This window comes from Rhinolophus sinicus, linkage group LG02 (assembly GCF_036562045.2).
Source record: "Rhinolophus sinicus isolate RSC01 linkage group LG02, ASM3656204v1, whole genome shotgun sequence".
In the NCBI taxonomy this organism is placed as follows: domain Eukaryota; kingdom Metazoa; phylum Chordata; class Mammalia; order Chiroptera; family Rhinolophidae; genus Rhinolophus; species Rhinolophus sinicus.
The window spans coordinates 22,599,289-22,623,699 of NC_133752.1; the positions used below are offsets into that span (position 1 = coordinate 22,599,289).

A 24,411-nucleotide genomic window follows, 5' to 3' on the forward strand; every position below is an offset into this window, starting at 1 on the left:
ATATTTGTAATGAAATTGCAACCCTATATATACTATCCTATGTTATTATTATTTTTTTTGTTATCTTTAATGTTACAAAGAAGGTAAAATTTCTTGTCGTCTCTCACTTTCATTTATTTCCATGTTAGCAACATCTTGACACTGGATATGTTAAAATGATTATATATGACACTTGAATGACACTTTAAAAAATAAGAATTTTTATTGTTATTTATCTACATGGTAGGTGTCCTGTGTGTAGCACATTTATTGATTTTTTAAAAAATTATTTCTGTTTTATCGATGAAGGGATACATAAAGTATTTATAAAGTATAGGTGCTCGCCAATATTTTATTGTGTTAATAATTAGGAAACACATGACCTCTCCCATCCATATCACTGTTGAAATTATTAGTTGTCATGTAATAAATATATTTATTTTGATAGCTTTACTTTAGTGCTTCACATGAATCTACTTTTAATATGTTTCTTTACTATAAATGAATAATATATGTAAATTAGACATTTTTGTTTATAACATTTATATAACTTTACTTAATTAGATTGATTGATTGATTTATATTGATGAACTTTCAGAGTGATCAAATACTTGAGGGTGAATTTATAGAAAGTATAAAACCTATATAGTGCATTTATAAGTCAGCCTTAAATAAATCTCACATTATAAAATAAATCACCGTGGTGTGAATGATGTTTCAAGGCCATTCAATCCCCGACAACCTTCTTTATCTTGATGTTATCATTTACAATCTTTACAGTACCTAAGTATAAACATACTATTTTGTTTCCTCAGTTTTTATAATGAGATGCTAATACACAGTCAATGTAATGAAGCAATTTATTTTATTTAGTTATTTTTTGTCTCAGAAGTGAGATGTTAATTCCTATCTTATGTACATTTAGTATTATTAAGTGCATACATGATAAAAATTGCCTACAGACATAGTTACTGATATTCAGAGCAAAAGAGCAAATATAGGCAAATCTTACAAAAAATCTAATCTCTGCTCTAAATTTAATTTTTAAAATCATGCAAAACATAAGCTTATTTAATAAATATATGTAACCCTACAAGTTTGTGTCATTCATCTATAAAACCATATTTTGCCTGTGAACATTAGAAGTAGTAAATCTATAGAAAGAGAATTAATAAATTATAAAATACAATTAGATTAAAGCAATATTTTCTTCATTCCGAAGTTATATTATATGCTTTAGAGAAAAAGCATTTTTTTCAAGATAAAAAAATAAAAAATCACTCTAGAAATAGTTAACAGTACCCATTTTGAATACCTCAGTTCTTCAGCAAGATTGAAACCCCCATGGAGATGAGGGATATTTGAAGTGCCAATCAAGGGGCTCTTCCAGAATCCTCCCACACGGTTGAAATCCTGCTGTCAGGAACATATTCATTCACTTGAGGTGACAGATACAGATTGTGACAAGGCTCATATTGGGACTCTAGCCCGAGGGGGTAACACAGAGTGAAATGAGGGATGCAGAATTAATAGAGAATATGTCACTTGCCAATCTCCCTACTCACAACTTATTTCAATTTGGACTACAGTTCACAGGATTATTTTGGGAAAAGAAAACAGGCATGTGTGAAATTTTATCTTTGAATTTATATTTAAATTCTTAAGATACGAAGATTAAGTAAGAACCTTTTAAGTATTTTATATATATATATATATATATATATATATATATATATATATATATATATATATTTCATTTAGTGAAAGTCAACTTTAGTTACTCATGATTAGATTAAACAGGAAAAATTTGAAAGGAGATACTGTGTCTTAAATTTCAACACTAATTTGACTATCTGAATATATCACTGTTTTTGGCAGTGATAAGTTCCTCTCTGCATCTATCAATTTCATTTTTAATGAGACAGTACATGCTTACCTCTAGAGCTCTTTATTTTGTTCAGAGCACTTAAACATGCATCACCCATATGATTTACAAAACTCGTGGAAATAGTCAAGTTGAAGAGTAAATAAGGTTTTCGGAACCTGTATCCTCTATATTCCTAGTGTACTGTTCTCCCCCTCTAACATAAGAACTTTCTAAGGCTTTAAATGATCATTTCTATAGAGATAAAATTTAAGTGAAAATAATGATCAGTAAACATAGCTAAGTAACACTTTTACAAAAGAAGTCTCAATAATTAAAACTCAGCTATGCCTTGTACTAGTTAAAGGAGTTCACATTACTAGCCATTCTGCTAAATGTTTATTAATGTTGGCTCTTTGTGTGTAATTGAGCAAAGCACTTATAATCTAGAGATTAAGCACATACACAAAGTTATCAATAAACTAAAAATATTGCTACAACTGATTTTATGTTCTTCGAATGGAGAACATGTCTTCCTTCAAATCTCAAATGAAAATTTGCAAAATGGTAATAATAAATTTTAAAAGAATCATCTTACAGCAAAGAACAATTTTCAGTGAGTTTCTGAAATCATAAACTGCACTTCTGCTAGCCTTTCAATACAATATATCAAGAAATGAATAATACAAATTAAATTATTAGCCCTCAATCATGGGATAATTTTTTAAAGTTTTTAATGTATGGTTCAAGTAAGAAGTTAAATAAAATAGATCAGAAGTCAAAACATTCATAAAAGCTGAATATGGTGATGTTCCTCAATGAAAATCTGCAACCTGACATATTTTTTTTTCAGAAATAAGAAACTTAGTTATTTAGCATTTATCCTTAAATTTTAAAAGATATGTATTTTTTTTTAAATAATAAACCAAGCAGCAAGCAATAAAGATAAAAATTAAGAGCAAATCCTTAAACTAATTATAAGAATAATGTAATGATATACTTAAAACTATATAAAGGAAAATGTCATGTATATAGAAATTCAAAAGGAAAAGGAGAAAGAATAGACATTGGAAGCATTGTTAAACATAAATCATATATATATATGTATATCTATATATAGATATACATATATATATATATTTATGTAGCTATGCTCATTTGAAAATATGAAAAAATAGAAAGTATTCTCTTGTAAAAATTAAATATTTTCATGGGCGGCAGCTTAGCTCAGTTGGTTAGAGTGTGTCTTAACAATGTTGCCAGTTTGGTCCCCACATGGGCTACTGTGAGCTGCACCCTTCACAACTAGATTGAAACAACTACTTGGCTTGGTGCTGATGGGCCCTGGAACAACATACTTAAATAAATAAAAAAGTAAGAAACAAAAGAAAGAAAGAAAGAAATATACATATATATCCCCCCCCCCCCCATGAATCTGGAATGAAAAAGCATGAAGAAATATATTTGGGTTTAGCAATTTTCATGAAATAGATCTTTTTATTTTTGTTCTGAAAATTTTGGACATATTTAAAAGACAGTTATTGAAAATATATTCTAGTATGCAGATAACCCATAAAAGTTATTTATATCAATAATAGCATTCAGTGAATTATTATATGTTGTATATTAAAAATTAGTAATTTCCCTTTATGCAAATACCATTTAGAAAATAATAATAGTGAAGAAACCAACTTAGATCACAACCTACAACAACAAAAACATAAGATGGAGAAATCATTGTAAATAAGAAATATAATATCTATATGAAGAAAATACACTTACTGAACTTACATTTTTGCAAAAAAATGGAGATTTTTTCCAAGTGTTAATGTAAAATAAACATCTTTTAACTAAAGTTTTTTAGACTATATAAAACAATTCCAAATATCTTTTGAACATGTGAGAATTACTGAAAATTTGAAAATAGATAAGTTTATGAAGAAAAATTTTCTATGTAGATATTAATGAGTATTATGAGATTTATTTCTTAAAATATTATTATTCTTTTGCACAAATGAAAAATTAGATTAGTGGCAAATAAAAAGAATGATGTATAATAACTAAATGTTGCCAAACAAAAGTTTATGCATAAAGACACTCATTAAATAGTGGATAAAGGACTGATTAGGTATTATTGTTTTTAAATTCAAATCAGTTTTTCACTTTGTACAAAAAATAAATAAAAATTCAAAATGGTAACAATGATTTTTTTCTTTACTGTAATTTTCCCTACATTTGTCCTGTAGTGATCAGGTATACAAAAATAAAATTATATAAAAATGTATCTTTTTTTTAAATTTTTTAGTAACCTCTTTAAAACAAGTTTTTAATTTACTGTTCACAATTATGTAGCTCATAAATGTATGACTTCCCCATGGATTATTTAGCCATCTCAGAATAACACTGTCCCAAATAATAAATAAATATTAACACTCTGCAGTGTTGAAAGTTGTACAACAGCTATAAAACATGAGAATCGATAATAATTTTCCCTGTATAACAACATGTTTTGACTATAATCACTGATCCTCTATTAATGAGACATGTGCCAAATGCTGACTTCTATGCTACTTTTCATATAGCATCTGTCATTAAAATATTAATAGTGATAACTTTTGATCTGGAGAAATGTCTATGAATTATTCCAAGTTATTATGTAAGAATATCCCCCCCACACACCTTTCTCTTTCCAGCCTTTTTTTCTTTTTCTGTTTCTTTCCTTCTTGCCAGTAGATTATGAATCTTCTCATTTTGAAAGATTTTATACTGGAATAAATAGACTCCATGCTATTAAGAGACAGTTTTATATTAATTAAACTTTTTGCCTTGCTGTATCCCCTCCCCACCCCACATGGATTGCTTTATATACTTAATAATAGCAAACTGAGAACCACTACATGTTTAGAGGTAGTGGCTTATGGAAAGAAGCATGATAGTCAAAAAGGGCATATAGAAAACAAAATGCAGATTAAATGAAGAAAATGATCAAATCAGCAATTTAGAATACAAGATAGCATAAAGCACCCAATCAGAATAACAACAACAACAAAAGAATAATAATAAAAGATAGTGTTGTGGACCTGTGGGACAACATCAAGCATAATATTTCCATCATAGGAGTACCAGAAGGAAAAGAGAGGGAGCAAGGTGTGGAGAACCTATTGGAAGAAATAATGACAAAAAACTTCCCTAACCTGGTGAAGGAAATAGATATAGAAGCTCAGGTTGTATGGAGCGTTTCAAACAAGGTTAACCCAAACAGGCTCATCCCAAAACACATTGTAATTAAATTGGCAAAGGCTAAAGACAGAGAATCCTAAAAACAAAAAGAGAAAGACAACTAGTAATTTACTAGGGAGCTCCCATAAGACTATCAGCTAATTTTTCAACAGAAAATTTGCAGGCCAGAGGGGAATGGCAGGAAATATTCAAAGTGATGAAAAACAAGGGCCTACAACAGAGAGAGAGAGAGAGAGAGAGAGAGAGAGAGAGAGAGAGAGAGAGAGAGAATCTCAATGATGACTGGGATTGTTTTTTTTGTTTTGTTTTGTTTTTTCCTGCTCTGTTCACTGTGATTAGAATGGTGTCTGGTAAGCCTCTTGTTCATGTGCAATGTAATTAATCTCATCTATATCGATTTTACCTCTGTCTGGTTCTTCCTAGCTGAATAGTATTGAAAGTGTTATATAGGCTGATTATTAATTTTTGGTTAGGAAGAAAAAATGTGTTGTCTAACAGACGTGCCTTTGAGCCCTGGCTCACCACTTACTAGAACAAGTGCCTTTAAGAATACCATATATTTAGTCTCATTTTTCTTGCACATTGGTGTATCTGTTAGGAGTAAATATTTGCTAGTTACAAAGATAATTGTATAGTTTATATTATTTTTATTTTACCAAGTAGAGATACATTTTAGTATCCCATATTCTATTTATATGGCTAAATATGGGTAATGTACCTACTTTAAAGATGGTTTATATATAATTCCCCATAAAAGCTGAGAAAAATATACACATTTTAAGATTCTATCCAGTTTTTTATTCCATATTTTCTTCCTACTGCCCTTCCTTTCTCACCCTTCCTTTCTTTCTTCCTCTTTCTTTTCATTCAGCTTTTTCCCAAATATAGTGTCAGTTACCATGCATACTTTATTGAAAAATTAAATAAAGTTATCACCCTTACAGAGTTTAAGATCAAGTAGATTTATTCAATTATCCATTCAATAAATATTGATTGAATGCCTACTGTGTGCTAGACATAATGCTAGTGTAAGAAATGTGTCAGCAGTAAATAAGAATGAATGATAGCACCTCTGCCCTTTCCAAGTTCGCATATCTTTGTGGCAGGGAATCGAGCATATTTAGTAAACAAATAATGAAACATATCCATGTATATTTCTACACTGTGGGGAATGTTAAGAAGAGGAAATACAGGGAGCCATGAGATATAAATACCAAGCCATAACTTATATTGGAGAGAATTTAGATGGTGTTAGTATGTGTGTGATTACATTTTTAGCAATGAGACAATAGTGATATTTTTAATACATTATACTCCTTCATTGCAAAGAAATGATCCATTTAATTTTGGTCCTAAAATTCTCTAGCATAGCATAACTATAGGCATATAAGGACACTTAAATGACCTGGAGATAATAGGGATATTACATATAAACAAGTTTCATCATGCCTTTCATTAATGTGACTGTAATATAATTTAAATTTCCCAACAGGATCAGATTTATTATAAGACAGATGTATTCCATTATTTTAGATCATCATGGTGTTTTAAGAGGCTAAGAAAATATGCACACATATTTTCATAAAAGACATGACATAAGGAAATTCAATCAAAAATTATCTTGAGAACTCAAATCATACCACATTCTAAAACATTAAGTGATATTCTCTTATCTAGGTCACTAAAGATAACAGAAGTTCAGTACTTTTTTACATATCAATTAATCAAACCTTTTTTTTTTAAATCTGTCTATTGTTAAAGAAAACCAGAGCAAGTTAATAGTTAAGCAATGAAAACAGATTTTATTCAGAAACTATTGCAGTAGGGGAAAAGCGATCTCAGTATAGAGCTGGGCTCAATTTTGAATACAAGAACAACTGGGAATTTATAGCCAAGGAAAAAGTTTGGAGAGAAGAGGTTAATTGATGGAAAATTACGAAGAGGACACATGAAGAGTAGGGGGAATTCTTGCTAAACTGACCGAACAGAATTGTAGCTGAAAGCAGTCTAGGGTGATCAGCTATCACCTGGGGGATGAGGAATTTGACCAGATATTGAGGAGTTTGATCAGATATCAAGGATGGGTATTCTCTCTAAACTGATTTAGCAGGATGCTTGCTAACACTGGGTTATGTAAGCTGAGTTAGGAAAACATAGTTTTCCTGAGTGTAGAAAAACCTAGTTCCTCCATCCTATGTCTTTCTTTCCTGTGCGTCTCCTTTACGCTCACACTGTCACATACTCACTCAGAACACTTCTTTCTGACATTTCTGGTCACTGAATGTGTGGAGGCTTTTTCCCACAACAAGCATTCTCTGCCACACCAGCTGGGTATCTGACAATTTAACTCAATTCTGACATTATGTACATAGATAGTGTCACATTACACAGGTTAAGGGCTCAGAACCACAAGACTGCTCTCACCCCCCTTCAGTTTCCAGATTACCCACAACTTCTGTCTCATTTGACTACACAGCAGTGGTTCCCATGACACCCTCTTCAGGTTTGATTAATTTGCTAGAACAGCTCACAGAACTCAGTGAAACACTTATATTTACCAGTTTATCAAAAGATATGATAAAGGATACAGATGAACAGCCAGATGAAAGGGTACATAGGTTGAAGTCTGGGAGGTTCCCAAGCACAGTAGTTTCTGTCCCCATGGAATTGGGTGTGTCACCTTCCAGGTATCAATGTGTTTGCCAACCTGGAAGCTTTCCTAACCCTGTATTATTGGGATTTTTATAGAGTTGATGTAGGAATATCTTCCTGTGATTCCCCAAATGATGAAGGTGATGTTGGATCTGCCAGCAGTTTCTGGGTGTGGGCCGGGATCGTGTCTCGTGAAACCAAAGAATGGAAACATGGACCAGGGAGAGGCAAAAAGTTTTAAAAAGAGAATAGTTTATTAGAGGCAGGAAAAGAGGTTGCAGCTCCCAAGTGGGAGGGGTTCCTGAATGGGGGGGTGCCCTATGACTGAGGCAAAAGCTCTTACTTTTACACCTTCCCTTTGTCTATTTGGCGAAGGGAACTGTTTGAAGAAGAGAACTGGCGCCTTCTAATGAAATTTGTCTACTAGGTTTGTTCTGCTTGCCCATCTTAAAGGAATTAGCAAAGTAGCCCACTCTTTACCTATCAGATCTACTCCATCTGTCAGGCCAAAATGAATTTTATGAACCTCAAGGTCTTGTTACATTATGTCCTAGAGCGAAGGAGTGATTTCAAAACCTGAAGTTTTAGGATATGGCTGTCTTTGTTTATTCCACCAGGGACCTCCCTATCTACCTAGGGACATGCTAACTCTCCTGTATCAGAGAGGTCCTTACATAAACATGGTTGATCATTGACTCCATTGTCAGCCCTTCTCCCTTCTCAAGAGTGGATATCGGGACTGAAACTTCCAAGCTTCTGATAATGGTTGGTTCTTTCTGGTCACCAGCCCTCCTCCAGGAGCCCACCCAGAGTCACCTCATTAGAACAAAAAACACTCCTCTATCACCCAGATAATTCCAAAGGTTTCAGGAACGCTGTGTCAGGAACTGGTTCCAAGACCAAATATTAGAACAAGAGATGACCCCAGTGTTCTTATCACTTAGGAAATTACAATGACTTTAGGAGCAACTGGGGACACATATCTTTTCTGTCATATCACACAGGCTCAACACTGAAGCCCATGATCGAGGACTAGATGAGAAGAGTACTTAGAGGAACCTGATTAAAGTTTAATCAGGAAGAATAACATCTCGGTCACGATACACTATTCCTGGTTTGGATGGCAGTGGTTAGTAACATGCTTCTTAGGAAAGGGATGGAACATATCACATATTACACATTAATACACAAAAAAGTTGCACATGGTCATATCATCCTTTTATTGAAACCTAGTAATACTTTGTACAGAGTAGGGTAGGTACACCGTTGATGGGCTAAAGAGCTGCAATATTGTCTCTAGATCTCCTTACCTTTTCTTAAGTAAGACATTGTCCGTGGGAAAGGTTTTACACAATGGCACAGACTGGGAAAGTTTACAGACATCAGGGCTACAGAGGAATGTTTGAAAGAATTAAAACGTGAATTCTAGAAAACAGAAGACATTTTCACTTGTTCATAGTAAAATCGTACTCTTTCCTAATATAGTATGAGAGAGAAAAGAATGGTTAACATACTATGGAAGCACCAAAGGTGTTTCTTATAGGAATGAAGAAACAAAGTCAGGAATGTAAAGTTTATTTAACCACCACAAGCATCCTGTGAAAGTAGGTGATGTCGCCATTTATACACAGGAAAATAGATTTCAGTAAAGCAGTAAGAGTGAGTCTGACAACTTCCTTTTTTATATTTCAAATGTTAATGATTTGATTACTATGGCTTACATATATAAATGTTAGCTATTTTTTTTAAATCAAGTCAAACTCTTGCAGATTTATTTTATTCTATATGATATACATTGTTTTAACGAACCCTGTAAAATATTTAAATGCCATTTTTCCCCCCGTAAGTTCTCTTTTTAAAAAAGTTCATTGATGTTAAATAATAGTCTTATTTAATTTTACACACAGATTTTTCCTGAGTATTCTCTTTCACTATTTGATCTTAAATTTCTAATATTTTAGCAGCTCTCAAAAAGAGTGAAGATGGAAAGATAAAATAAAAATATTATTAATGACATTATTGCAAACAGGAAGGTGTAGCTGTAAATGGTTTGTGCTGTTCTTAAAAGTAAATTCTAATTCATGATAAGGGGGATTATTATTATTATTATTATTTTATTCTAATAATATATTTCCTGGAGAATCTATAGCATTACAACATAAATTTAATTTCAGATGGTACCAATTTTAGTGGTATTAGTCTATGATAGAGAAAAATAAGGATAGTTTTGTGTTTTGCTTGTTTAGCTCAAAGGCATTATTTTCAAACTATTAATTGGAATATCTTATTTATAATTTAGAGGAAAAATTATACTCTCACAGATGTAAATAATTTATCAAATATTCCATTTGGTAGCCTGGTTGCATATTAAAACAACAGAAAATGTGTATTACACAAATTTTCCTGATACCTCAAATGTACAATTTATAAAATGAAATGATATTAAGACACTATTGTCTTGGAAAATGGTTTCATAGCATAGCCATCTTGAAATCTTGTTACGGAATTAATTAGAAATAATGAGCTTTGTGTGAAAACTTTTTTATTGTGTCTCAAAGGGATTGTAAATAATAGAAACCCAAAGCTCTAATAAGAAATGACAAATGTGTTAATATTATATAGAGAAACACTAAAGAACAAGGTTTTTTCTCCCAATTATGTACCAGGACCGAAATGAAAAAGAAGGTATTGTCACAAATTCTCTTTCAATTATAATAATATAAAACACTTTTTAGCTAGTTAATTACTGTCATGTCCTAATACAAAGAGAAATTGTTCAACATAAACCAACATGGTCTTTCCACAAAATAACAACAACAATTCTTTCTGAAATACTGGCCACCCTTTATTATCTCACTTTTACAAGTGTGATTCTTAAAGATAGAGAAGTATTTTCACAAGTATATCAATGCCAAGAGGTCATGTTTTGAAGGTTCCAATTATGGAAGATGATTGTTAAAATGATCCAAGGTGAAGGAAAATAATGTAGTCTATTTTTATGAAAGCAAATGTTCAAAGGTAGATACATACTCTTTTTGCTTATAGAAAATAAAAGAAATCCCTTTCACCCATGTTCTACAGTAGTCAGATGATTAAACTTGTAGATGCCTACAGATTTCCTCCTCCCCAGACTGATCTCTACTCTCCATTCACATGCTGATTCCTGTCACAAAGGTGATTGACAAAAGCTGAGTATAAAACACAATTTTAAATAATACATATATTTTTTATTTACCAATCACAATCACAACAGAGATACCACATGATAGAGGGAAACGATACTTGAGATAGCAACTCCTCAAACGTGATTGACAACAATCATCTTTAGGATATTTGGAGGAAAACAAAAAGTTAAATTGTCAAAAATAACTTAGGAAAGCTGGTTTAATTAAGCTAAGAAAAGTTTCGTTTGTACATCTCAGATTCTTGGGTATACAAGATGATTATAAATTTCTAGAAGTCTGGTATTTTCTAATCTTGGTATTCTCTGACTTAAGCAAATGATAATGTAAAAACAAACAAACTAAATGTCTCTTATATTAACTCCCAAGTATTCTATTTTTATTATTTAATCTATCCTCAAAATTCTTGAAAACCTATTTAAGTGGACTATCTAACCACATTATTCTAGAATATTCATTAAAACATTTATTCCCTCATTCATTCCTCATACAATACATGCCTATGGATCATGTGTAATATGTGAAGCCCAGAGCAGGAATATTCACCAGGATTATTATACTCACCAGTGCATAAGAAACATACACTCTCTGCCGTCAGGAAGCAAACATTCTAGTGAGGAGAAACAGACATTAAATGAGGAAATGTGTCGTGTTCTGCTCGGCAAGAGCTGTGAGAAGCGAGAAGGGCAGCGTGGGGTTAAGAAAGACAGCAGCCAAGAATAGAGTGCAAGTGGGGCCAAGGGACTCAAGCCTCAAGGACTGAGCCCCTAATCGGGCCAACGCATGGCTTTTATCGGTTAACAAATGAGGAAGTAAATCTTGTTAATCTCAAGATCTGTGAATTATGTGCCTGTTGGCTGTCTTTCTGAAAGTCCTCATTGTGTTCCAACCGTACTGTGCCTTCACACATGCATAACTCCAGAGGATCCATTAAAAGGGAGGGACCGATATTATTCCATCGGGTCTCAGTTTGCTGAGACATCCCCTCAAGCAAGTTTTTCGGATATCTCTTCATCAGGCCTCTGTTTGCTGAAGCACTCCCTTGTGAAATCCTGGGAAGAGCGCGGGGAACAAACGGTTTGGCAGCTGTAAGGCAACAGAAATGATATATAAACATGATAATCTCAGGTTATAAAATAAATGCAAAAGATGATTGCTGGATGGAAACTGAAGGTGGTTGGGGAGAGGGGTTCAGTTAAATTCATTGTTTGGGAAAGACCACTCGGAGGAGCAAAGAATGAGAATTGTTTTGATCTGAGAGCACAGGGTGCATGCCTGTGACATTGGAAGTTTCATCCACAGACATGTGCAAGTATCATGAGTTTGCAATGCCAACATCTAGTCCATCATTCAAGCATTTGGCAAAATGTGGCTGCTAGCAGAAACAAGCTAAAGAACTGTGTGTATATTTATGTGTGTGTGTGTGTGTGTGTGTGTGTGTGTAACTTGGCTTGGAGAATGCAAACTGCTAGTTATTGTTTTCTGTGAATCCAATCAAACTAACAATTTAAAGAAGTCCAAGTTTCTTCCTTGTAAAATTCCCTCTTTTTAAAATCAGTTAAGTGCTTGTTCATTTAAAACTCACATATAAAAAAATACTAATGAAATGTCACTTATGGTTCTATGGCCTTAAAGTCACTAGGTGCATTGATTTGATCCACCTCATTTAATTCATGCAAGACCAGGTTTTTCCCAAAATGTGGTCTCTTGAGTACCTTCCTGGAAATACATTGGAGACCTTTTAGAGAAATGCAAGCTATGTGTTGTTATCCCAAAACTGTTTATCAGATTTTCCAAGGATGGAACCTGAAGAATGGGCATGTTAACAGGCTCCCCTAGTGGTATTTATGCCCACTAATTTTGAGAACTTGTATCCTAAGTGTCATGTGTCTGCCATTCTATTTGCTGTCACAAGTAAACACTGTGTTCAGATAATGATATATAGGTCATTTCATTACATTTCTACCAAACATATTAATTGAAAGTAAAATCTAGAGCACTTAATTCCTCATTTCAGTATGATTTCATTTTTAGTTATTTTTATTTATTTATCAACTGTATTAAAATAATAATGGCAATTAAATAATGATACTGCCTTGGTCTGAATGTTTGTATCTTCTAAAATTCATATATTGAAACTTTAACCCCTAGAGATGATGGTATTTAGGTGCTTAAAACATGAGGGTAGAGCTTACCTGAATGAGAATAGTGCCTTATAAGGAAGACCCCACAGAGATCCCTTGTCTCTTCCATCATATAAGAACATAGTGAAAAGGTGCTGGTGAAGAACCAGGGGGAGGCTTCTCACCAGAACCTGACCATGCTGGCAACATGACCTTTAATTTCCCAGCCTCTAGAACTGTGAGAAATACATTTTTGTTGTTTATAAGTTACCTATTTTTTCATAGCAGCCTGAATGAACTAAGACAGATACATTCCAAGAGACATTCAATGTTAAAAAATACAATAATATGTGAAGAAATATAACATGTAAAGTATATATATAGTCAATTTGTGTATATATGTGTGTATATATATATATATATATATATATATATATATATATATATATATATACAGTTAAAATTCATTTAACTAGTCATTCGCCAAACACAGATTTCATTGACTATTCTAGAAACGATGCTAGTCACTTAAGACATGGTGAAAGGATATTATGTTGGTCTTCAAGAAGTCCGAGAGAATTACACTTTATAACTGAAATCCTGTAAAATAATGGAAATGTAATCTTAGCATTGCTGAAAGGAGTAGGACAATTTGATTTACCAAAGTAAAAATCCTTAGAAGTGGCAAGACCAGTATATATCATTATCCTTGAAGCATGTCAGTGCCATCTATAGGAGTTACTATTGCAGCAAACAATGAATGTGACTATAAAAAAGTGGACAGATAGATATTAGGATCGTGCAAAAGTAATTGCAGTTTTTGCAATTATTTTTAACCTTTTAAACTGCAATTACTTTTGCACCAACCAGATAGATAGATAGATAGATAGATAGATAGATAGATAGATAGATAAATAGATAGATAGATGATTGATAGATAGATAGATAGATAGATAGATAGATAGATAGATAGATAGATAGATGATAGATAAATCCAAGTTTGTAGAACCAAACAAAAAATCAGCCTTGGGATCTATTTCAGAGTTTTATTCCCGAGACAGCAATGCGTGGCCCAGTTCCCTGGAAATTTACTCCTTTTTAAATCTGATTAGTAGTTTTTATGCTAAGAATCTTGAATATCCTTGGGAGTCAATTATATGGATTTCTTAAGGTATAACTGTATGTACTATCTTATGTGTTCCCAACACTGATAACAAAGACTACCCCTATCCAATTCAAACATACATGTATGCATACGTACATATATACATACATACACACACACACATACATAACATAACATACATAAAAAGCAAAACAACGTGGAAACACTCAAATGTCTTACAGAATTTTTTCGTGTTTATTTCTTGTGCTACGTTGTTTTGTTCTTTAGCTTAATTGGCTGAACATTTTTGTCAAAGATTAGATTTTAAAAAGGCCAAGATATTAAAAAGAAAATATCTACCTAGCACCTAGAAGTTCCCTTTATCTCTACGTCCTTGTCAATATATATAATATACTGTTTTTCTTGTTTATGTTGTTGATTAGTAATTAAAGAAATCTGAACTAACACTCATAACCCCAAAGGAATGAAAAATGAATGGCTACACACTAGTTTAGGCAGAGATTTGAGGATGTAATTTATTTATGAACTAATAAATTAATTCATAAGAATCTGAGTGTGTTTATGGGATTAAGGTTTTTTGCTCTGTAGTCTTTTCTTGGAAAGCGGGTAGTTTAGAGGTTTTAGGAAGCTGGTGATTAAGACCATTAGACGAAAGCCAGTTTGGGTTTCCCCTTTTTACTCACAATCGCCTCTAAGCCAAATGTGAGGACTACATTGTACCTGTCAAAATCAATATACATTTGAGGAAAAACATATTTTATAGATAATATTGTAACCTTGTTCCAGACAGCATTTCTGTTTACTGTTCAGTTCAAACATTTTCTTCACTAAGTAAGCAATATGAATATGAATCTATGATAACAGAATAAACTCCTGAAAAATATCAGTTAACAAAAATGTAAACAAGTGATGTGGAAATCTCAATTTTTGATATATATATATATATATATATATATATATATATATATACACACACACACATATATATATATATGTGTGTGTATATACACACACACACACACACACCCAAGAATATAATCATTGGAGATTGCTTCTGCTGAAATTCTTCTTTCAAAGATTTTTGAAAAGATAAGCTTATTTATTTTACTGAAAATACTGATTAGGATCAGAGATGTTCAAAATCTCAAAGGTAATTAAACCTTGAAAACTTGTCTTAAAGTCCCATATATTTTTAAAACACAAAAAGGGTAAAAGAGTTAAGGAGAGGCTGAGGTCTTATAATGAGATTAAATTTGTATTTTTACACATAGTTTAGATTATCTTGAGTATCTTCTTCCATTCTCAGTTTGATATCCATAGTCATGAGTAGGGAAATGGGTGATTGGCCGAGAACAGTCAGAGACAGTAGTTAGAAGACAGAGAAATGCTATCCCTTGTATCCTTAACAGCCTTAAGTGGATTCTCTCCATCCTGAAGTGTAACATGAAGAAGATAGCCTTGTAGCTGATATTGTTAAATATGAAAAACCCCAAAGCAATAATATAAATAAATCCAATAAATTAATCATATGGGTTGTAATTCAAAGTTCTAGCCTTGTATCTTCTAAAGACTCCCTATTACAATATCCACAAATTAACAAAGTAGTCTTTCTCTTCTAACTTCCACTGAACTTTATCTGTATCTTTGCAGTGACCCCTTTACCAATTTTGTTAGTGTGAATTATTTATTTGCATATGTGTTCCATATACTCAAGAAGTCAGAAAGTTCTTTGAGGGATGGTGCCAGTTCTGTATCTTTCCCACAGTCTTTTGCGCATGGAAATTTTTAAATAAACATTATCTGAATAAATGAATGTAGAATGGAACAGCACATCAACAAACTAAGGACAGCTGAGCAACAAGATTATTGTCATTAAGCTGCTAATAGGCTCTGATGTAGGGAACACACAATCGATTTGTTTTAGTGGAGAGAAGGTTTGGTAAGTGGCTTGCTTGGGGGGTATTTCAGCTGTAGAGGATGAGCTGGTGAAAGTCAGAATGAGGGTTTTCTTTGCCTGGGGAGGGAGACTATTGATGAAGTGCTCCTTGGAAAGGATAGGGGAAGGGAAAGCAATGAAACTACTTCACTTATTTTACAGGTTTTTCTTAGAGTTGGCTCTGAAAATGCATTTCAAAAATGATAAAACCTCTTGGTAGACATACCTATAATTATAGCAATAAAAAAATAATAAGTGGTATTTATTGTCTGAGCATACTTGCTTAAGAACATATGCTTAAAATACAGTTTTATTTTTGCTTCTGTTTAAATAGGTATATGTGAACATTTCTCTTATCACTTCTATTATCATTTCTATTATGAGTTTCTTACCTTGTGATATGCTACATTTTCAGTCTCATATGATAGAAAAGCAATATGTCATAGAGGTAAACATTGTGGACTCTAGATTTAGAATGCCTGGAATTCATCATTATTAGCTGAACGACAGACCACCACACAGCGTAAGGCTGTGCAATTGAGGTAATATTTGTAGAACAGTAAGGTTAGAGTTGGAGCCAGAGAATGGAATCAGCTTCCTCAAGGGCACATGGAGAACTGGAAGAAGGGTGGATACTTGTCCGAAATGTTAAACACACACACACACACACACACACACACACACACACACACACCGAAAAACTAAGGGAATAACAAATGGTTGATAGGAAACCAAGAGTGTCCATTACATGCTACTTCTGATTTCTCAAAGAGGCAGGACAGTGATCATAACAGGACTTAATCACTTACCTGTTGGAAATCTCCTACCTTCTGATTCTCCACCCTAGTGCTACCACAGATAAAGGAGAATGTTGTTTAAGTGGCAGAAGCTTAATTATAAACTAAGTGATAGAATTTTGGGAGAAAGAAAAAACATTATTGCATGGGTGACCAGCAGGTATTAAGGATAGTATTTAAATTAACTTATTACAATATTTATTCATAAATGATAATAGACATCAAAATGTGAAAAATCAGAAATCAGAAGTTCATGAAATAACACCCAAGTTCAGGTTAAAATGAAGATATGAGGACACATTTGCAAAGCAGCGAGATGCATTAAGTTGAAAGCACAGGCTTAGGAAAAACACTACCTGGAATTCAGATACTTCCTTTGATTAATTATGTCATCCTCTGTACCTGCATGTTGTTCCTCTTTAAATCAAGCATAATGTTAACATCACTGCATGTGGTGGTCATGAAGATTAAATGGGATAAGCCAGGTAGAGTGCCTGGCCCCAAATAAATCACCAGCTAAGTATTATTATTTATTTTTTTGTCATTTCACATAAAATCATTTCCTTTTGACCTGGCCTTGGAAATGCATATATTTAGAAATACATATCTATGCCTACTTCTCCATAATATCAGAAGTATAAAATGATAGATTCAACAACTAAGAAACTTATGTTGTAATGAAGAAAGTGCCGTTTATAGTCTAGCTATGACACTTCATGAATGCTAAGGATATCACTGTGACAATATTTGACTGCAACAGATATTAAAGTTTGTATAAATCTATGGCTCTTACATAATATTTGGGTTAAAATAGATACATAAAATAATGTTCTGCCACATTAATGCATTAGGCAAACCCTGTTGTGCTTCTTAATTAAAGCTTTGAAAATGTTAACACCAGACTGTTTAAGTGTCAGCAAATTATGAACTTGGCTAATTAAAATTTAAGGGGGAATATTTGCATGATGGTTTTTCATAGGAAACATGTTTATATTTCACTTACAAGGAGCACTGATCATTCCACTAGAATGCCCTGGTGTGGCCTTAACAATTGTTTCTGCTTCACTTCTGTACTGAATCGTTGGTGTCTTTATGTACTTTATGAGTATGTGTTCTGAATTCAAACAGGATGTCCAAAATTCCTGATTAATTTTATAACAAAAATATGTATGCAAGTGTTAACAGTGAGACCAATCTCTTTTTTTTATTTCAATATCTAATAGTAAATTATGTCCCAAAAGATGCACTCATTGAGGACATTTAAACATTCACATGGGGTATGCCTTCTGCTAAAGTATGGCATGATAATATTAAAGGGCACCATAAGTCTACTTTGTTTTCATTTAAATTTCTTTTTTTTTTTTTTGCCAGTGCTTGGAAGTTTAACCGATTTGATTTACATTAAAACCTGAAAATTATTATTTTACACTAGATTTCATTAGTTTTAAAATGCTATTGTAGCATGGTAACAACTACAAAAATATTCTGAAAAATAGCGCTGCTTAAAATCATACCAGTGTGAGGGAGGGGGAAATTTTCCTTCTTTCCCCCTTAGTTCTTCTGGCTGGTCTAATCAAATTGACAAGAGACAGATTAACAGTAGAAAATAACCCAGTTTAATTACATATGTATATACAGGACTTACGTAAGAATATGAGACTCAGGACAAATTTGACAGTTGAGTTTTACATACCATTCTGGATGAAGAACAGGGAGGCAGGAATCTGAGACTTCAAAGGGAAAGCAGGGAATTCACAAATAGTTGAGACACAACAAGCATTTGATAAACAAATTCTTTCTGGGCCACCCAGGAACAATGGAACAGAGAGGAAGTCCAGCAGATTTTGCTGGGTTTCCTTCCTGTCTGTCACACTTAGTTTATATTATGCAAAGGTGATGGCTCCCTTCCTATCAGCAGGTTTTTCTATCTGAATTTCTTCAGGCAGGTAAGGGGGAGGTAGAAAGCACTTCTTGAGTTTGTTGACTTTTATTTCACTTCAGGTGAAATAATCTGTATGTTAGGGTGGCATATTCTGGGGAGACTTGTTATGGACTCCTGCAGTTTCATAAAAATAACCAGTTCAAAAGAATTAATAGCCCTACAAAGAAATATTTCAGGGTGGCAATAACTTGCTCCCACTCACTGGATATTGTGCAAATTTTATCTCCTGAACAAGTGGAAATAAATAACCTCTATCATCTACTTGTTGTCAAGGTGCAAAAACAAAAATTATGTTCCTTAATTTTGTTTTATACACAGGTTTGAATACAGTGGGATTTATATTTGTCAAACATTTACTGCCTACCTAACAGGACTTCTCTTAGATATATTTTCTCATATATTTGAAACTGAATTCATTGTCATATTTATTTTTTTGCATATTATTTTAGTATGAAAATTTAAATATATGAAAGTTAGATATCCTTAAGCATACAATATGGGATAAAATAACCCAATATCCTGATTCATCAATAGTAATACAAGTAAAATTCTAATCATAATAAATGAAATTGACAATAGTTTCGGACAATGTGTGCCAGACCTCATCCTAAACATGTAATTTATTTAATCCACATGTATACTTATGCTGCAGATCATCCATTTGCTTCCCATTTCCAGTGGAGGACACGAGTACTCAGAAAGGATACATTGCCTTGGGTCACCCAGTTAATCACATGATATAGCAGTTAGACCCTCATTTGGTGTTAAATTGAGGATGATATTTTTGTCTTGAAGTTGCAAGCTTGCTTATCGAATTCAAAATAAATACTTTTTTTTGTTAAGTCTTATTCTTAGTCTATAACATATGAGCATATGAGTACCTATAAAATGTACAGATATATTTAGAGTGGTTGCAAGGTCAATTTTAACCTGAGGTAAAATTGAAATTGCCAAACAGTACAAATAGAAGAGGTGATTTCTAAATATTCATAGTAGCACATTTCACTTAAATTCTGAATTAATTTTAATTATAGATCTTTTTAAATGTTAAAATACAAAAAAAAAATAATAAAATAAAATAAAATAAATAAATAAATAAATAAATGTTAAAATACGTTTTTCCCAAAAAAAATCAATACATCACTTTTATTGCATCTTGAAGATATCACAAGTAAATCTGAGGAATCACCTGATAGCTTGCTGTTTCTGTAGCTGGACAACTTAGGTCTTATTCATCAGTCTGCTGAACTGTTCCTTTTTAAAAAACATAGATACCATCCAAAATTTTTCTGATACTCTTGTTTTTAACTGGTGTGGCTTGTTGAATCAAAGCAGCTGAATTTCATACAAGTTCAATGTCATTTCCTTCAAGAATTAACTCATCTTTCTTGGCTTGAGAAACTGAAAGAGCAACATCTGACCTCATCCAAACCCTGCAGAACCATTTCTCAACCAAGAAATTTCAGATTTCAACAAGCGAACCATTCTCCTGATGACAATGCTGACGGAGAAGTGAGCACACACAGACCTCAGCTTGTAACAGAAGCCCATTGTAACACCCTTGATCATGTCCTGTACGTGACTGCAGCTAGTGCGAACAGTAGCCAGTTCCTTTCTACTTCCCCACAATTTGCCATGCTGGAGCCACTTCTTTTTCTTTCCAAGGAGACTGAGTTCTGCACGGATGTGATTGAAGTCCCTCCGCAGGGTGCAATAACTGTGCTTTCCTTCAGAGTGATGTCCACATTTTCTGGAATGTCCACCATCTGATTGCTGAGAATGGGCTTCATCCTCACAGTAGATGTAGCCAAAATGTTAAAATACATTTAAGAAACCTAATTTGATCTCATAAAGCAAGTATACAGAACCAGCGTTCCATAGACCTCTTTACACAACAAGTGCTTAATTATTTAAGTTAGAGGAGGTATTTCATTGTACTACCAATATCGCTTTCTGTTGCCATACCAACTTTTCCATAATGTAATACAAAATAAAATATTTATGCAAAAAGTAGACAACGAGGCTCAACTTAAGTCAGTTTAGTTTTATATCACTATGGTTCGTTGATGTCATAGTTTTCTATATTGAAGGAATAATAGATTCACCCATATCGTCACTGATATGTTTTTTTAATTAAAATAAAGAAATAAATCAGAAATACTTTGAAATCATCTTACTGACCAAGTTACATGCTATTCTGAGAATAGCTAAGTCAGGAGACAAATTAAACTCAATAATATGAGGTATTTTACCAAGGGGAAAATATAGAAGACAGACACATATATGTTTTAATCTGAAATATTTACAGTCGAGTGAAAAATAACTTTATCAATCATCTATTTGCTTCTTGTATTTCTTAAAGTAGCCTGTGTAATTATACTGTACCAAGGGCCTTGAAATCTTCACTCTGAGAGAATCGAGAACTGTCATCAATGTTCCTTATCATGGAAAACTTGTTGGGATAGCACTTTCCCATACAGAAGGAACTTCCTTCACAGAAATGTTTGAATTTATTCTTAACCTTTTAAAGGATCATACTAATGGGCATAAAATTTAAAACACCTAAATTTTTTTCTTAATCTGAATTCATATCCTTAGCAAAATGTTTTTTTTAAACAAATATCCCCAAAGCTATTATACATTTATTGTGAATATATTTTCTCGCTATTTCTACGTTTTGAGAGTTTTCCTTAAACTTTCAGGATAAATGAAGAACCTGGTTGATATACCTTCAGAAAAACTTTTTTTTAAAAAAATTATTATCTGAGGTATTAATTATCTATGGAAATCATACATGGAACACAATAAATGATCAATGGTGTGGGGACAGAGCTCCACATAGAAAGGTGCTCACTCGGGCAGTAAACGGCCATCTACTGTGATTGGATGGACATCAGCTGTGGCTAGTTGGCCATCAGCTATAACCAGTGAGCCACTGGCCACTAATATAACTGCCGTGGCTCCGCTAGCAGAAAATGGGGGCTAGCAAGAAGATGGTGGCTGAGCCTGCAAGTGGAGCAATGAGGGTTGGGAATAGTGTGGTTCTTGCTTCCTGTGTCTCCAACCCAGCCGCCAGCGAGAATATAGTGGTATGACTCCCCTACCTATGGCTCCGTGGGTGTTCCTTTTTGGCCTCACCATATCCTGCGTTCTTGTGTGGGGAGCGGGAGCAGAGACCCCGCATGCCACCCTGCACGACAGCGGGTTGCGGACAGTGTGGCTCCTGCTTCATGTGTCTCCAAACCAGCCGCCCTCAAGAATATAGTGGCATGACTTCCGTATCTATGGCTCCGTGTGTGTTCCTTTTTGGCCTCGCCATGTCCTGCGTTCTTATGTGGGGAGCGGTAGCTGAGACCCCGCCTGACACCCTGTGTGGCCTGCAGGGTCTCCTGTCCTGCTCCGCACGTAAGAACGCAGGATATGGTGAGGCCAAAAAGGAACACCTACGGAGCCCTAGATGGGGGAGTCATACCACTATAGTCTCACTGGAGGCTGGATTCACACGACGTTTGACCCGCTGTCTGCTTTTCTGCCAACTGACTGACTCTCTAGCTGCAATCCGCCTCTCTGCAATCCGCAAGCCACACTCCGCCACTTGCTAGCTCAGCCACCATCTTCTTGCTAGCCCCCATTTTCTGCTAGCATAGGCACAGCAGTTATATTAGTGCCCAGTTGCTCACTGGTTACAGCTGATGGCCAACTAGCCACAGCTGATGGCCTTCCAATCACAGTTGATGGCCATTTACTACCCGAGTGAGCACTTTTCCACGTGAGGCCCAGAGCCTGGAAACTGCACTCCTGGCTCTGTCCCCACACATGCTGCATGACAAATGTCACAACGAGCAGGGTACAGTGCTGGCCAAAGCTCCTGGAAGGATGGTAGAGCAGTTTGTGCGTATGAACACTCAGTCTCTGGAAGACCAGGAGGAGCAGCTGCATGAGAGCTGGACCCCCATGTAGGGGTGGGAAGACATGGACGGTTCTCAACCATCATAGGCTGGAGAAAGCGAAGGTCATTGCGGCCCTCTGGGCTTGGAAGTGCTTGCTGAGGCCCTCACCCCCAGGTTGGGGAGGACTTGGAGCCCTCGCCCTGAGAAGAGGGCACACATTGTCAGGCCAACACACAGCCCTGGCAAATGACTGTGGACTATGGGGAATTGCCGTTCATCCTAGATTTGATGGACTGCTCGACTGTTTGCTTGGGAACGTACCACCATGTAGTGGAACCGGTGGACGTTTGCTTACTGTCTTGACCGGCCGCCATCGAGAATATGTAAGAACCTTGACTGTGAGCCGCTGTTGTTCCAGAACGGTACTCTGAGAGGCCCAGAGAGAGTGGCAGTGCCCTGAGAGCCCTGGCTGAGTCCAGGAAGCCTGGCTTTGCCCAGAGAGAGTGGAAGCGCCTTGAGAGTCCTGGCTGAGTCCAGGAAGTCTGGATGTGCCCAGAGAGAGTGGCAGTGCCCTCAGAGCGCTGGCTGAGTCCAGGAAGTCTGGCTGTGCCCAGAGAGAATGGCAGTGCCCTGAGAAACCCTGGCTGAGTCCAGGAAGTCTGGCTGTGCCCAGAGAGAGTGGAAGCGCCCTGAGAAACCCTGACTGTGTCCCGGGAGACTGGTGGTACCCTAAGAAGCCCAGGAAGTCTGGCTGTGCCTAGAAGGACTAGTGGTGCCCTGAGAAACCCTGGCTGTGCCCAGAGAGCCTGGCTGTGTCCAGGATATTGCATTTACCTCCAGGCTCCTCGCACAGGGCCCCTCGCAGAAGATACTTGTCGCGTAGATTGTGAGGTAAGACCCTGTAGGGGTGGAGTTTCCAGGCTCTCCGCCTCACATAGAAAGGTGCTGGCTCAGCTTGTAAATGGCCATCAACTGTGATTGGATGGCCATCAGCTGTGGCTAGTTGGCCGTCAGCTGTAACCAGTGAGCCATTGGCCATGAATATAACTGCCATGGTTACGCTAATAGAAAATGGGGGCTAGCAAGAGGATGGTGACTGGCAAGCACAGATTGCAGTTAGGACAGCAGGTTGCGGACAGTGTGGCTCCTGCTTTCTGTATCTCCAACCCAGCCGCCAGCGAGAATATAGTGGTATGACTCCCCTACCTATGGCTCTGTGTGTGTTCCTTTTTGGCCTCACCATGTCCTGCGTTCTTATGTGGGGAGTGGGAGCTGAGACCCCGCAGGCCACCCCGCACAACAAATGGCCATCTTGGTGATAAATGCCAGAAATGCTATTCAACCTGACTTAAGAAAAACATAGCTATTGTTTCAAATATTAAAACTGGGAAAGGTAGGGGCAAACTAAGGCCTCAGAACAAAAATAACAGCAGTGTTTAAATATCTTAATAACATGTTCTCTTTCAGCTTTTTCTACACATTTGGAAACAAGGCCACTTATAGTAACTAGTTATACATCTGCCACCAAAGAATAGCAAGAATCCATTGAAAGGTGGCATTTGGCTTAGTGTGGATCAAAGAACCATTCTGGAATTAATCAGTCATCTGGCTGTTTGCATTTAGCTCACCTTCAATAGATCTTAGCCAAATCTCTGAATCCAGGTAGCCTGAGCATAAAAG

The 24,411-nt window shown here is 35.1% G+C and overlaps 1 pseudogene; it reads right to left on the reverse strand.

The window, feature by feature from the left end:
• Positions 1-20,069: 20,069 nt before the first annotated feature.
• LOC109448485 (large ribosomal subunit protein uL6) lies at positions 20,070-20,631 on the reverse strand (annotated as a pseudogene).
• Positions 20,632-24,411: the final 3,780 nt, after the last annotated feature.